This window comes from Helianthus annuus, chromosome 10 (assembly GCF_002127325.2).
Source record: "Helianthus annuus cultivar XRQ/B chromosome 10, HanXRQr2.0-SUNRISE, whole genome shotgun sequence".
NCBI classification, from domain to species: domain Eukaryota; kingdom Viridiplantae; phylum Streptophyta; class Magnoliopsida; order Asterales; family Asteraceae; genus Helianthus; species Helianthus annuus.
Window position 1 is genome coordinate 35,125,191 of NC_035442.2, and position 14,965 is coordinate 35,140,155.

General features: G+C 36.6%; 1 pseudogene; it reads right to left on the minus strand.

Moving 5' to 3' along the window:
* Positions 1-1,661: 1,661 nt before the first annotated feature.
* LOC110881033 lies at positions 1,662-14,722 on the minus strand (annotated as a pseudogene).
* Between the last annotated feature and the right edge of the window lie 243 nt (positions 14,723-14,965).

Consider the following 14,965-nt stretch of genomic DNA (forward strand, 5'->3'; position numbering starts at 1 on the left):
CAAATTTATTCAATTCTAGCTACATCACCTGACTGTCGATAATAAGATGCGTTGACGTTGAGAGAAATAATACCATAGTTATATGATATGAGTGGATTACGGTTGACAAAGTTGAGCCAGATTGTGACACCACACCCAGATAAGGATGCACCATACACAATTGATACCAACTTACCAGTAAACACTTACGTTATTGATACAAACGGTAATGTACAAAAGTTGGAAACTTAAAGGTACAAAGTTTGGTCAAACTACTATTAGCTGATCACGCAAAAATTTCCACCAGATAAGAAAGTTTGAGATACTATATTTCACTAGTCACGCCTATCCGAGATAAACAACCCGCCCAAGACTAACCATCATTTCCTGTGACACATGCTTAAAAGACGTCAGATATTACACTGGTGAGTTTATGAATATACACAATTTACAATTCACATTATTTAATCATGACTTGTACCTGCCCATGTTATCATAACCCAACGTTACCACGTAACTTACATAACCATACAGTTAATGCCCACTACACCACAGGTGTAGTACCGACAAATCCTACCGTAGCGGCACGTATAAGGGACCACAAATATCATGTGTATGTCATGCTCAGGTTATATACATGCGTACAACAGTCATGCCATATTATTTACAGTTTAGGACAAGCATGTTCACATTTGAAAAGCATTCATAAAACTCACCTCTTGTTAGTAGCTAACCGTTGATACAATTGCTAGTATGATCAGGTACTATCTCAAGGTCCTGACACAATTTACATAATCCTAAGTTGGGTAATGGTACACCTAACTAGTCATTATCATGGTTGGATGTTGGTTAACCCTACCTTGTTTAAGCATGGTTGATCAGTCCATGCCTAACTAAGGCTAGGCTACCCAATACCCGCCCCTGACAATAACCCTAGTACCTAAAAATAATACTAACACTACTACTACTAATATATTATTACTAATAATAAAACTAATATTAACTATTAAAAATAAATAATAAATAACTAAACATAAACTTAAACGAGAGTATACCTCAAGACTATCTACGGCACGTTGATGTAGAGTTTCCCTACTCCTGCTCCTACTCGTGCTCCAAAAACGACTACTAACAACACCCAACGGGGGATCGTATACGCGGGATTCTCAATACTAGAGTGTTCCCCTTAAAATTTTGGTGTATCTAAAATCCTACAATTTAACTCCTATATATATGTGAAGCAAGCAGGCACCTCAATTCCTTTATGGGCGATGTGGGACATTGACGTGCTTTCTAGCTAGCTTGACGTGCTAGCTAGCTTAGTTATATTAATTCAGCTGCTTCACTCGTTTTTCTTGTATAACTTTTAAAATATGACGTTTTATAAAACGACGAATATGTCATTAGAACGAGCATATTTTTATCTACGTTTTAACCTAAGTTTCATTAAAAACGGAGTAAAATAAAATAATATATTTAATTATTAATATTAAACGGTCTCTTATAATAGCCAGGGCTTGTACAGATGTCTCATATTTCAACTAAATATTTCAACTAACTATTTTACTCGTTACTTAGTCGTTCAACAATATATAAATTACAAATTTTAAATATAATTTTATTGGTTCACGAAACAGGATGTTACAACTCTCCCCACCTTATAGAAATTTCGTCCGCGAAATTTAAGCAAAGAGATGTGGATATTTTTGTTTCATCTCCTCTTCTTTTTCCCATGTCTCTTCAGGTCCTCTCTTTGCATCCCATTTGACTCGTACTAGAGGAAACTCCATGTTTCTTAATTTCTTTATGCGTCGATCTATGATCTAAATGGGGCGCTCTGTGAAGTTCAACTTGTCATTGATCTGGATCTCCTGCCAGGGTATCTTAAGTGACTCGTCCGCTAGACACTTTCTTAAATTTGACACGTGAAACGTGTCATGAATTCCTTGTAATTCTGTTGGCAATTTTAACCTATATGCTACAGGACCAACTCTTTCGATTATCTCAAATGGTCCAATATCGCGCGGACTTAGTTTTCCTTTCTTCCTGAAACGAATGATACCTTTCCAAGGCGAGACCTTAAGTAATACCTTATCGCCAACTTGAAATTCTAAGGGTCTTCTTCGTCTGTCGGCATAACTTTTCTGTCTATCTCTAGCAGTCTTCATTCTTTCTCGGATTTGTATGATTTTATTGGTAGTTTCTTCAATATTTTCGGGTCCAGCTAATGGATTTCTACCAATCTCAGTCCAACAAACTGGGGTACGACACTTCCTTCCATATAGTGCTTCAAACGGAGCCGCCTTGATGCTTGTGTGATAACTGTTATTGTATGCAAACTCTATTAGAGGTAAATGCTTATCCCAGTTTCCTCCAAAGTCTATCACACATGCCCTAAGCATGTCTTCCAGTGTTTGTATGGTTCTTTCACTTTGGCCATCTGTCTATGGGTGATACGCCGTACTTAAATTTACTTTTGTTCCCAATTCCTTTTGGTAGCTTTGCCAAAAGCTGGACGTAAAACGGCTATCTCTATCTGATATAATGGAGATAGGTACTCCATGACGGGTGACAATTTCTTTGACATAAATTCTTGCTAATTTATCCATTTTATAATCTTCTCGTATTGGCAAGAAATGAGCAGACTTAGTTAAACGATCTACTATAACCCAAATAGTATCGTGACCATTCTTAGTTCGTGGAAGTTTAGTAATGAAATCCATGGTTATCATCTCCCATTTCCATTCAGGGATCTCGGGTTGGATTAAACATCCTGCAGGCTTCTGATGTTCTGTTTTGACCTGTGAACACGTCATGCATTTTTCCACATATTCATTGATTGATTGCTTCATCCCTGGCCACCAATATTCATCTCGAATATTCTTGTACATCTTCGTACTGCCAGGATGCATTGTATACTTTGATCTATGTGCTTCTTCCATCACCATATCCCTGAGTCCTCTCACAGTAGGTATCCAAATCCTATTGTGGAGTCTTAGTATTCCATCTTCTCCTTTAACAAGTAGTTCTTGTTTTCCCACCATCCTTTCTTTGTTAATCTGCTCAACTTTCAGGGCATGTGTCTGTGCATCCTTAATTCTTTCTAGTAAACCTATTTTCACTTCAATTCTAGATGCATGTATTCTTAAAGGTTTAACTTTGTCCTTCCGACTAAGGGCATCTGCTACTACATTAGCTTTTCCTGGATGGTAACGAATTTCACAATCATAGTCATTCAATAACTCCATCCATCTCCTCTGTCTCATGTTCAACATCTTTTGCACAAATATATACTTTAGGTTTTGGTGATCAGTGTAGATCACACACTTAGTTCCATATAAGTAATGCCTCCATCTCTTGAGGGCAAATACTACTGCTCCGAGTTCTAGATCATGGGTGGTGTAATTTCTTTCATGTATCTTTAACTGTCGAGATGCATAGGCGATAACTTTGCCTCTTTGCATCAACACACACCCTAGTCCATAATGAGAAGCATCACAATATACTACAAAATCTTCGGTACCCTCGGGAAATGCAAGTACTGGGGCACTGGATAACTTTGTTTTCAAAAGATTAAAAGCTTCTTCTTGTTGGCTGCCCCAGACAAATGGGGTATTTTTCTGAGTCAGTGTCGTTAGAGGCATCGCTATCTTAGAGAAATCTTGAATGAACCTTTTATAATACCCTGCTAGCCCTAGGAAACGTCGAATTTCTGTGGGATTTCTTGGTGCCTCCCAATTCTTAACTACTTCAATCTTTGTAGGGTCCACTTGTATGCCTTTTGCATTAACAACATGCCCTAAAAATTGGACTTCCCTAGTCCAGAATTCACACTTACTGAACTTGGCATAAAGTTTTTCTTCTTTTAGTAACGTAAGAATAGCACGGAGATGACCCTCGTGTGTTTCTCTACTCTTAGAGTAGATTAGGATATCATCTATGAAGACGATTACAAATTGATCCAAGTATGGTTTGCAGACTTGGTTCATAAGGTCCATGAAGGCAGCTGGTGCATTAGTGAGGCCGAAAGGCATCACTAGGAACTTGTACTGACCATACCTTGTCCTAAAGGCAGTCTTGGGTATATCTTCTTCTCTAACCTTTAATTGATGATACCCAGATCTTAGGTCTATCTTCGAGAAGTAGCTTGCGCCTTGTAATTGATCAAAAAGATCATCGATTCTTGGGAGTGGGTATCGATTCTTTATAGTAATCTTATTCAGGTCTCTATAATCAATACACATCCTCATTGAGCCATCTTTCTTCTTGACAAAGAGAATCGGCGCTCCCCATGGTGACGTGCTAGGACGTATGAATCCTTTGTCCAGTAACTCATGGAGTTGGTTTCTCAACTCTTTCATTTTAGTCGGGGCAAGGCAGTACGGGGCTTTGACAATAGGGGTTGCTCCTGGGATCAAGTCGATTCTAAACTCAATTTGTCTGTCAGGTGGTAATCCGGGAAGATCTTCAGGGAATACTTCAGGGAATTCAGCCACTACTGCTACCTCTTCTAGTTTCTTTTCTTCCTTTGCCTCTAGTGCATATACTAGGTAAGCTAAATGACCCTTTTGAATATACTTGGATACTTTTATCATGGAAATAAAACTTATGGGTTTACTAGGTCTTTCCCCATCAATTGTTACAGTTCCCCCTTTTGGGTCCTTAATTTGAATTTGCTTCTTATCACACAATATTTGAGCTTGGTGACTAGATAACCAATCCATTCCTATTACTACGTCGAACTCTCCAAGTTTCAGTGGTAGTAAGTCTATGGATATTGGGGTCTTACTAATCTGGATGGTACAATCCTTTACCACACTCACAATTTCTTCTTCCCTCCCATCTGCTAGTTCTACTATAAATGGCTTATCTAGCTTACAAGGAGTCTGATTAATCAAAACTCTAAAGTGCTCAGATATAAAACTTCTATCAGCACCAGTATCAAATTTTATTTTAGCATAAAAGTTGTTAAGGAGAAATGTACCTGTTATGACATCAGGGTTCCTACGAGCCTCTTCAGTATTCAGAACAAAAGCTCTCCCTCTTGCTTTATTAGGTTCCTCATTCCTCTTAGGACAGCAATCACTATAGTGGCCCGTCTCTCCACATTTAAAACACTTACGTGGCTCTCTACAATCACGATAGTTGTGTCCAGGTTTCTTACAGTTTCTACAGACTAACTGGTTACATGGACCGGAATGTCCTTTTCCACAAGTTGGGCACCTAGGTGGGGGTCCTCGTTGCCTCTTGAAATCTCTGTAATTGGGTTTCTTTTGTTCTTGGTAGTTTTCCCATTTCCTTTTCGGGATAGTTTCTGGGGTTTTCTTTTGTTTCTTAGTGGCGATAGTTGCCCCAGCCTCTACCACATCATGATAGGTAGTTGGTTTGGTAGACTTGATAAACGTGCGATATTCTGTGGGGAGTCCCCACAGGAATCTTCGAATACGATTTTCTTCAGGGTTCACCAAGTAAGACACTATTCGAGACATTTCATTGAATTTGGTGACATATTCCCGGTATGTCTTATTCCCGAGTTCAAGATGCAAAAATTCCTTTTCTATTCTGTCAGTTTCGCTTGGTGGACAGAAGTAATTTGTAATCAGTTCTGAAAACTCCTTCCAACTTAGGCGATGTGCCAGATCATCACCTCTAGTTTGCTTTTGTATCCTCCACAAAAATAAGGCTTCGGATTTAAACAAATGAACAGCAAACCTAACTTTATTTCTTTCATGGCAATCACTGACGTCTAGAATGGCTTCTACCTCACTTAGCCATTCATGTGCCTCAATAGCACCTTTCTTCCCGTCGAATGAAGGAGGATTACATGAAACGAAAGTCTTGTAATTACATTCTCTAGAGATTTATGTTTCTATAGCTTTAGATACTTTCGTATCATCTACCTTCTTTTCCGGGCGAGGTTCATCTCGTGGAGTTGGTGTAGGTGTAGGTGCAGTGCTTCCCTCAGATTGCCCTGATCGTTCTGTATTCTGACGTTCGCGTCCCTGTGCGTTGGCAAGGATTTGCGCAACTCGGACGGCAATCCGATCGATCATGTCATCTCCTAAGTTTACAGGTTCGCTATGACGAACAGGATTTACTGATTGGTTAGGTTGACGATTGTTGTTAACCGAAGGTTCTGCCGACATTTTCTATATTTTTCATGAAAAATACTACTTCAATATTCTATTTATTAATGAACACTTAGAATAATTAATTCACATAATACAATATTTTTCAAATGCAACATGTTGAAAATATAACTCTACTATGAACATTTTACTATAATTAAATTTATAAATTAATTAATCATAGTAAAGATTTTTAATATTGAAACTTAAAAGAATTAATGTTTATCTAAACATACTACTAACCTGCTCATGTGCTTTATGTGCGAGAGAAGGTTGTGTATGATTTGTATGAAGGAGGTTGGCATCTATTTATATTAACAATGAACTACGCTATTGGCCGCCTTTTTTTTTTTACTCTATGATACTTGATTGAGAAGAAATATTACTTACTCAAATAATACACAAGTATCATTATATATATGCACTTCATGTATACAACATATACGTATTACATTTTATCTTTTAGATTTTATTATTATTATTATTACTATTATTTTCTCCTAACGAGTAAAGAAGACAAGATTTACGAGTAATTATTGTTAAGGGCAGTGTGTACAAAGTGGTAACGAAATGAGGATTTATAGGTTGTAATTATTACTATGGGTATTTTCTAATGACTCTATATCCTTAGTAAGTTCATACCCGGATTTATCTATTATTCGTATTTCAAAGTCAGCCAGAGCATCCTAAAACTTACATAAGCTGGCGTGTTCTCTTAGGTTGAAGCCTAGGTATCCATACCAAATACCTAATTCGCTAAAACCTTTGGCTCTGATACCAACTGTGACACCACACCCAGATAAGGATGCACCATAGACAATTGATACCAACTTACCAGTAAACACTTACGTTATTGATACAAACGGTAATGTACAAAAGTTGGAAACTTAAAGGTACAAAGTTTGGTCAAACTACTATTAGCTGATCACGCAAAAATTTCCACCAGATAAGAAAGTTTGAGATACTTTATTTCACTAGTCACGCCTATCCGAGATAAACAACCCGCCCAAGACTAACCATCATTTCCTGTGACACATGCTTAAAAGACGTCAGATATTACACTGGTGAGTTTATGAATATACACAATTTACAATTCACATTATTTAATCATGACTTGTACACGCCCATGTTATCATAACCCAACGTTACCACGTAACTTACATAACCATACAGTTAATGCCCACTACACCACAGGTGTAGTACCGACAAATCCTGCCGTAGCGGCACGTATAAGGGACCACAAATATCATGTGTATGTCATGCTCAGGTTATATACATGCGTACAACAGTCATGCCATATTATTTATAGTTTAGGACAAGCATGTTCACATTTGAAAAGCATTCATAAAACTCACCTCTTGTTAGTAGCTAACCGTTGATACAATTGCTAGTATGATCAGGTACTATCTCAAGGTACTGACACAATTTACATAATCCTAAGTTAGGTAATGGTACACCTAACTAGTCATTATCATGGTTGGATGTTGGTTAACCCTACCTTGTTTAAGCATGGTTTATCAGTCCATGCCTAACTAAGGCTAGGCTACCCAATACCCGCCCCTGACAATAACCCTAGTACCTAAAAATAATACTAACACTACTACTACTACTAATATATTATTACTAATAATAAAACTAATATTAACTACTAAAAATAAATAATAAATAACTAAACATAAACTTAAACGAGAGTATACCTCAAGACTATCTACGGCACGTTGATGTAGAGTTTCCCTACTCCTGCTCCTACTCGTGCTCCAAAAACGACTACTAACAACACCCAACGGGGTATCGTATACGCGGGATTCTCAATACTAGAGCGTTCCCGTTAAAATTTTGGTGTATCTAAAATCCTACAATTTAGCTCCTATATATATGTGAAGCAAGCAGGCACCTCAATTCCTTTATGGGCGATGTGGGACATTGACGTGCTTGCTAGCTAGCTTGACGTGCTAGCTAGCTAGCTTAGTTATATTAATTCAGCTGCTTCACTCGTTTTTCTTGTATATCTTTTAAAATATGACGTTTTATAAAACGACGAATATGTCATTAGAACGAGCATATTTTTATCTACGTTTTAACCTAAGTTTCATTAAAAACGGAGTAAAATAAAATAATATATTTAATTATTAATATTAAACGGTCTCTTATAATAGCCAGGGCTTGTACAGATGTCTCATATTTCAACTAAATATTTCAACTAACTATTTTACTCGTTACTTAGTCGTTCAACAATATATAAATTATAAATTTTAAATATAATTTTATTGGTTCACAAAACAGGATGTTACACAGATGGACACTGATGTGTTCATGTGTTCAGTGATATTGTCTGGAAGCACAAAGTCTTTTACTTCGCATACGGATTTAAGGGGATATATGAACGCAAGTGCAAGCACAAAGACTAGAAAGAAAATCATAAAGCTAGAACAGGATAAATTTTCAAAATGAATTTGTGAATTGTGGATTTGTTTTAGTAATCATCTAAGGATAGGTGATGATATTTGTTTTAAACACAAGATAACTTGTGTTAGGGTCCTAGAAAGGTTATAGTCTAGGTCAAAAGCATTACTAATAACCTAATTCTCTATAACCATGGCTCTGATACCAATCTGTAACACCCAAATCGCGTAATACAACAACACGTGACGGAAAACATTGGGGAGTCACGTTATAAATTGTTTCATAACACATGGCTCATAAAGTTTTGTCTTATTGAGTTAATAGTTTTCTTTGTTTTGGAGAATACAGTTAATACACAACAATTGTCTTGTAGGTTTTAAAGTCACTAAGGCTTAAGTCCGCCCAATGTGAAGCATGCTCAAAGTCAAACATAAGCACCTGAAACACATGTGAAAATAGGTACGTTAGCATAAAAATGCCTGTGAGTAACATAGGTTTTGTTGTTGAGAATTCATGGCTTTGATTTGTTAAAAGAATTGTTTATCTAAAAAGTAGCCATGAACCTTGGTAAAAATGTTTCTCTTTTGTAAAATCATATGAAAATCAATGTGAAAATCAAATGATTTAAAAGAAATATTGCATGGTTAAATAAATAACCAAATGATAGTAAATTGTGTAAAATGTGTCATGTCTTGAAATAAAATATCATGTCTTGTGTAAAAGATGTCATGTCTTGTATAAAAATGTCATGTCTTGTCTAAAAATGTCATGTATAAACCATGTCAAATGTCAAGTATAAACCATGTCTTGTATAACAAATGTCGAGTAATAACCAATGTCTTGTATGGCAAGTAAAAAGTCTTTACTCAAACCACATGTAATAATGTCATGTCTTGTGTAACCAAGTGTCATGTACAAAACAATGTCTTTGAATAAACAAAAGTTTAAGTCAAAAGTTATGTTTTGAAAACCATTGTTTTTATTGTTAATAACAGTTTTCAGGTTTGTTATCCGAATACACTCAAGCCTTGCGACTGTCGGATAAACCCTTATCAAGTCAAAGGTTTATCAAAATATCATCGGATTCTGTCATTCATTAAAATGTCACTTCCAAACAAACCTATGAAGCGGGAACGGGATTTGTCAAGTCCTATGGTACCATTACATACGACCGATCGGCGTAATCAATGTTAATGAATGTATCTTGTCTCATTAAACATACCAAATGTCGTAATCAATGTAAGCATGTCATGTAAAATGTCTTTAAAGCCATGTACTAAGTATGCTAAGTCAACATACGAAGTATAATGTCCATGAAATCAATGTGCTAGATAAGCTAAGTCAAAATGTGTAGCAAAAGTAACCTTGAAATCAATGTGCAAGGCATGCTAAGTCAACATACGAAGCAAAATGCAATTTAAATCAATGTGCTCACATGCTAAGTCAACATATGCCGCAAAAGTAATGTAAATCAATGTGCTCATATGCTAAGTCAACATATGCGGCAAAAGTATCCTTGAAATTAATGTGGTAAGCATGCTAAGTCAACATACGAAGCAAAACATAATTGAAATCATGTACTATATGTGTATTAGATGAACATAGCATGTACTTGTCATGAAAAGCATGAAAGTAACAGTAAGCACATGTGTTTCACCCCAAAATATTTGAAAACCATAAAGGAGGGGACTATGTACTCACTTGGGATTGCAAAAGCATCCTTGAATCAAGCGAATTAACAAAGCTCGGGGAATCAAGAAATCAAGTGGCACTTGTGTTCTAGGATGAAGAAAGCTCAGATGGGAGGGATCCACAAGTGGTAGCAACTCCAACTTAGAGCATAGATGGGAAAAAGAAGGAAATGAGCAAGTTGGTGATTGAATGGAACATGCTATTTATAGTAATTCATGAACCACAAGATCATGCCAAGTGTTTGGAGTGTTCTCCAAGGATTTATAGGATGATTACAGGTGTAGGAATCAGGTTTAATGCTTGGGAAACACCCAAACATGGCCAACACACATAAAAAAACCATGGCTGATCAAAACAGGCTGCTGGGAGCTGGTTTATGGACCGCATGGGTCTGCTGTATACGGTCCGCAAGCCCTCAAAAGGGGCTAAAGTTTTGTTTCTGACAGCTTTGGCCCCTGAACTTGATTCGTCGCATTTTGGCACTTCTAACACCCGTTAACCCCATTTTTAAGCTCTATAAGGAAGTTAAAGTATATTTAACTTGAATTATGCTAAAAAATGTCATGGATGTCGGTTCGTTTGGCTGTATGGTTGCGTTTTTCGGTTAATTACGACGAAAATTGTAACAAACGCGAAAACGACCGAAATTCCGCAACGAATGAAATTTTTGCGTTCCTATCACTAAAATTTTTTTGGATGTGCGGATATGGTCTGAAAGCAGAATATACGCGAATTTTCATACTTTCACAGTTTTGACGCTTTTAGTCCCTGTAATTTGGGTTGTAAACGAACCGAACGTTCAGCGAACAGTTCGTGAACTGTTCGGCGGGAAGTTCGTTTATGTTTGTTCGTTTAGTAGATGAACGAACACGAACAAGAAATTTAGTTCGTTAAGTTAAACGAACGAACATGAACAGAGGTTGCGTTCATTCGTTTATGTTCGTGAACATTCGGTAATGTGTTCGTTTATATTCGTGAGCGTTCAGTAATGAGTTCATTTATGTTTGCTCGTTAATATTTATTTGTGTTAGTTCGTTTAAAGGTTTTTATATGTTGTATTTTGTTTTATTATTTCTAGTTTTTAAAATTTCGAAACCCTAGTTATCTTATATACCTATCACAACATCCTTTATTTCACTATTTCAATTTTAATTTGTGTTAAAGCTTGACAAACTCTTAATTTTGTGTTTTTCATGTTTTTGATAATCACGCCGACTGTGTTCGGATAATTATGTTAAGTGTTTATGTATTTTTGTGGATTCTTCGTAATGTTTGTGATGAAAATGCAGATTTTATTCTAAAATGAATATTGTGTTCATAAACGTCGTTTGTGTTCATTTATGTTCATGAACATTTGTTAGAGTTCATTAGCATATGGTGAGTGTTCGTGAACAGTTCACGAACATGTTCGTTTCCTTAATGAACGAACATGAACAAGAAGTCTCGTTCGGTAAGAGTTCATGAACAGTTCATGAACAAGCTTGTTCCTTAACGAAGGAACACGAACAAGGCCATGTTCGTGTTCGTTCAGTTTGTTTATAGCCCTACCTGTGATCAAATAAGCATATTTTCACATACTGAACCTCTCAAAACTTATTTCTAAGTTATGTAAAGGGTATTTAGGGTATGTTTAGCTTATGTTACTGTTTCGGAGCGTACGTCGTTACGAGAATTAGCAGACTTTCGCAATTTGTCGCAAATAGTCCCTGTGATCGAATAAACTTGTTTTTGCCATAGCGAACCCTCCAAAACTTATTTCTAAGCTATGTAAAGGATGTCTAGGTATGTCTGGCTTATGTCACTGTTCCAGAGCGTACGTTGCGTTAAACTGATTACGTTTACATAACAGTTTACGTATAACTTTCCAGAAAGAGTTTGAAAGTTCGTAATTGAACAAGGATTGATATTGTGTAATTGTTATGGATAATTTCACAATCCAATAAATAAAACACAAGGTTTTATTGCTTATGAAATTATTCGCGATTGGATAATGATAACTGAAAGCACAGTTGTCAAAGTCTCCCCTACTTTAGGAAATTTCGTCCCGAAATTTATTCGTAGGAGTTTGTTTATATCAATTGTGTCAAGCTATCGTCTTGCGCGGAATCTAGGGTTTCCTCTATTTACATAGAATAACCCATCATGGATCTCCACGTAAGGCATAACTTTATCATTCCCTAATGGGCACTCCCTCTGATTATGTAGGAAGTGGGAATGGATTGTTATATCTAGGATGCTCATCCCCTAGTGGATACTTCCTTGATCAATGCAGAAAGTGGCGATGAGGGATTGATTAATGGTAAAACCAAATCAACCAATAGTACTGTGAGTATCCTTCAAGAGTCTAACTAATAAGATAGAAAGATCTTGTAAGGATTTGGCTCTTTGTTTCAGTGTCTTGTAAAGCATTCATAGAAGTCCAATCAAGGATTTAAAAGTAGTACTTTAAGTGTCCCCTTAAGAATCTAACTATTAAGTTAGAAAGATTCTATAAAGATTTGTGTTTCATTTCCCTAGTGGATATTCTTCAGAAGCAAAAATGAATGGATTATTCATTTTCTTCAATGGATTCTTCGTTAGAAATGGAAATGAAAGATGAATAGGTTATTCACTTCCAAATGGATGTTTCTTCAAAAGTGAAAATAAATGGATAATTTATTTTCTTCAATGGATACTTTTCCTCAATGGATACTTCGTCAGAAGTGGAAATGAAAGGATCAGGACTGGATTATTCATTCCCCAATGGATATTTCTTCGGAAGCGAAAATGAATAGATAATTCATTTTCCTCAATGGATACTTCGTCAGAAGTGGAAATGAAAGGATCAGGACTGGATTATTCATTCCCCAATGGATATTTCTTCAGAAGAGAAAATGAATTGATAATTCATTTTCCCCAATGGATACTTCATCGGAAGCGGAATGAATTGGGTTATTCATTTCCCAATGGATATTTCTTTAGAAGCGAAATAAATGGATAATTCATTTTCCTCAATGGATACTTTAGCAGAAGCAGAAATGAATGGATTATAGATTATTCATTCCCCAATGGATGTTTCTTCGGAAGTGAAAAATGAATGGATAATTCATTTTCCTCAATGGGTACTTCGTCAGAAGTGGAATGAATTTATTCATTTTCCAAATGGATATTTCTTCAGAAGCGAAAATGAACGGATAGTTCATTTTCCACGATGGATACTTTATTAGAAACGAAAATGAATGTGGACTTCGAATGGATTATTCATTTCCCAATGATATCTCTTTCAGAAGCGAAAATGAGTAGCTAGTTCATTTTCCTCGACGGATACTACATCAGAAACGGAAATGAATATAGATGACTTTTGTTTCTTGTTTAAGTTAACACATATGGGTCTGCGATAACATAAAATCCTTAAGTGGTTTGGATAACACTATGATAGATAATACAATAAGAACACTTATATATAGGAAGTACCAGCGGCGTATCCACCATGTTCTTACTGTATTACAATCGTCTCGTTATCCAATCACTCTAGATTTCATGTCATCATACTTAACAGGACTCACTATGGTTTCCATGCATCGAATCTCATAATTATGTGTGCACCCATAATTACTTAACTCGTTGCATAGCTTATCTTGCCAAGTGATAAATTATGGACATGGTCAAAGAAAGATGCTTTGTTTCAATAATTGAAATAATGCGTGCGTCTCACGTGTTTTCCACTAGCCAATAAGACTGTACGTGTTTCACGGATAGACGGGTTCATAGGTTTGGTAAAGAATGTGCGAGCACAAATGAGATGTATCACGAGAGTTGTTCAATATAAGGAATGAGAACTCCGTGTTTTGGTGTATTGTCGCACATTACACATATATGAACAAGCATGTCAATTTTTAATTTGACATGGGAATACTAATATCATTACAAAATAACTGGAAAATGTACATGAGTCTTGGATAACAAAAGAAATCGAAATGCAAAATCCTAGTTGTTTATAACTACAATGTTGTTGGCACGAGCCCCGTTAACTCCAGTGTTAAGAGCACGTCCTTAAGCAGAGTTGTTAACAACTTGATTTTGTGTAGTCGTAACTCGGCAAACCCTAGTTGTATGACCAACGAGCCCACAATTTAGGCATTTGTGGCAACGTACACTGGCATGATGATGAAGGTTACATTGGTTGCATAGAGCTGCAGTTCCATTGTATGGTTTTTAGCAGGGGTTTGTGCTGGTTGGTTGGGAGCAGCTTGGTTGGGTCGAATAACCACATGAAGGTTTTGTAAAGCCTTAAACTTCCTAGATTTCTTGGTAGGTTCAACTTTGATTTCCTTGGGTTTCTTCTGTGTGGTTTTAGCAGTCTGTTCTTTGTCGCCCTTGCGAAATAGTTTCCCTTTCCTGATTTGAGATTCAGTTAGGGTAGCTGCTATCTCGATAGCTTGTCTAACAGTAGCAGGGTTGTTACCAGTGACTATATCCTGAACCAGGTCAGGAAGGCCATCAATGTACTTCTCGATTGCCTTTTCCAAAGGCGTAACCATTGTAGGGCATAGCAAGCTCCACTCCTCGTAACGGTTAGTGTAGGCACGATGTTCCCCAGTATCTTGTTTTATGTCACACCCCAACCACGTAAAACAACAAATCGTGGCGGAAACGTCGGGGAGTGTCGTAACAGAATCATTGTTTCACAACCATGGATTAAATAGTTTCGTTTTATTGAATTGTTGAACTCATTGTTTTATTACAAATCAGCTAAATACAAATAATTGTCTCTCAAGTTTTAA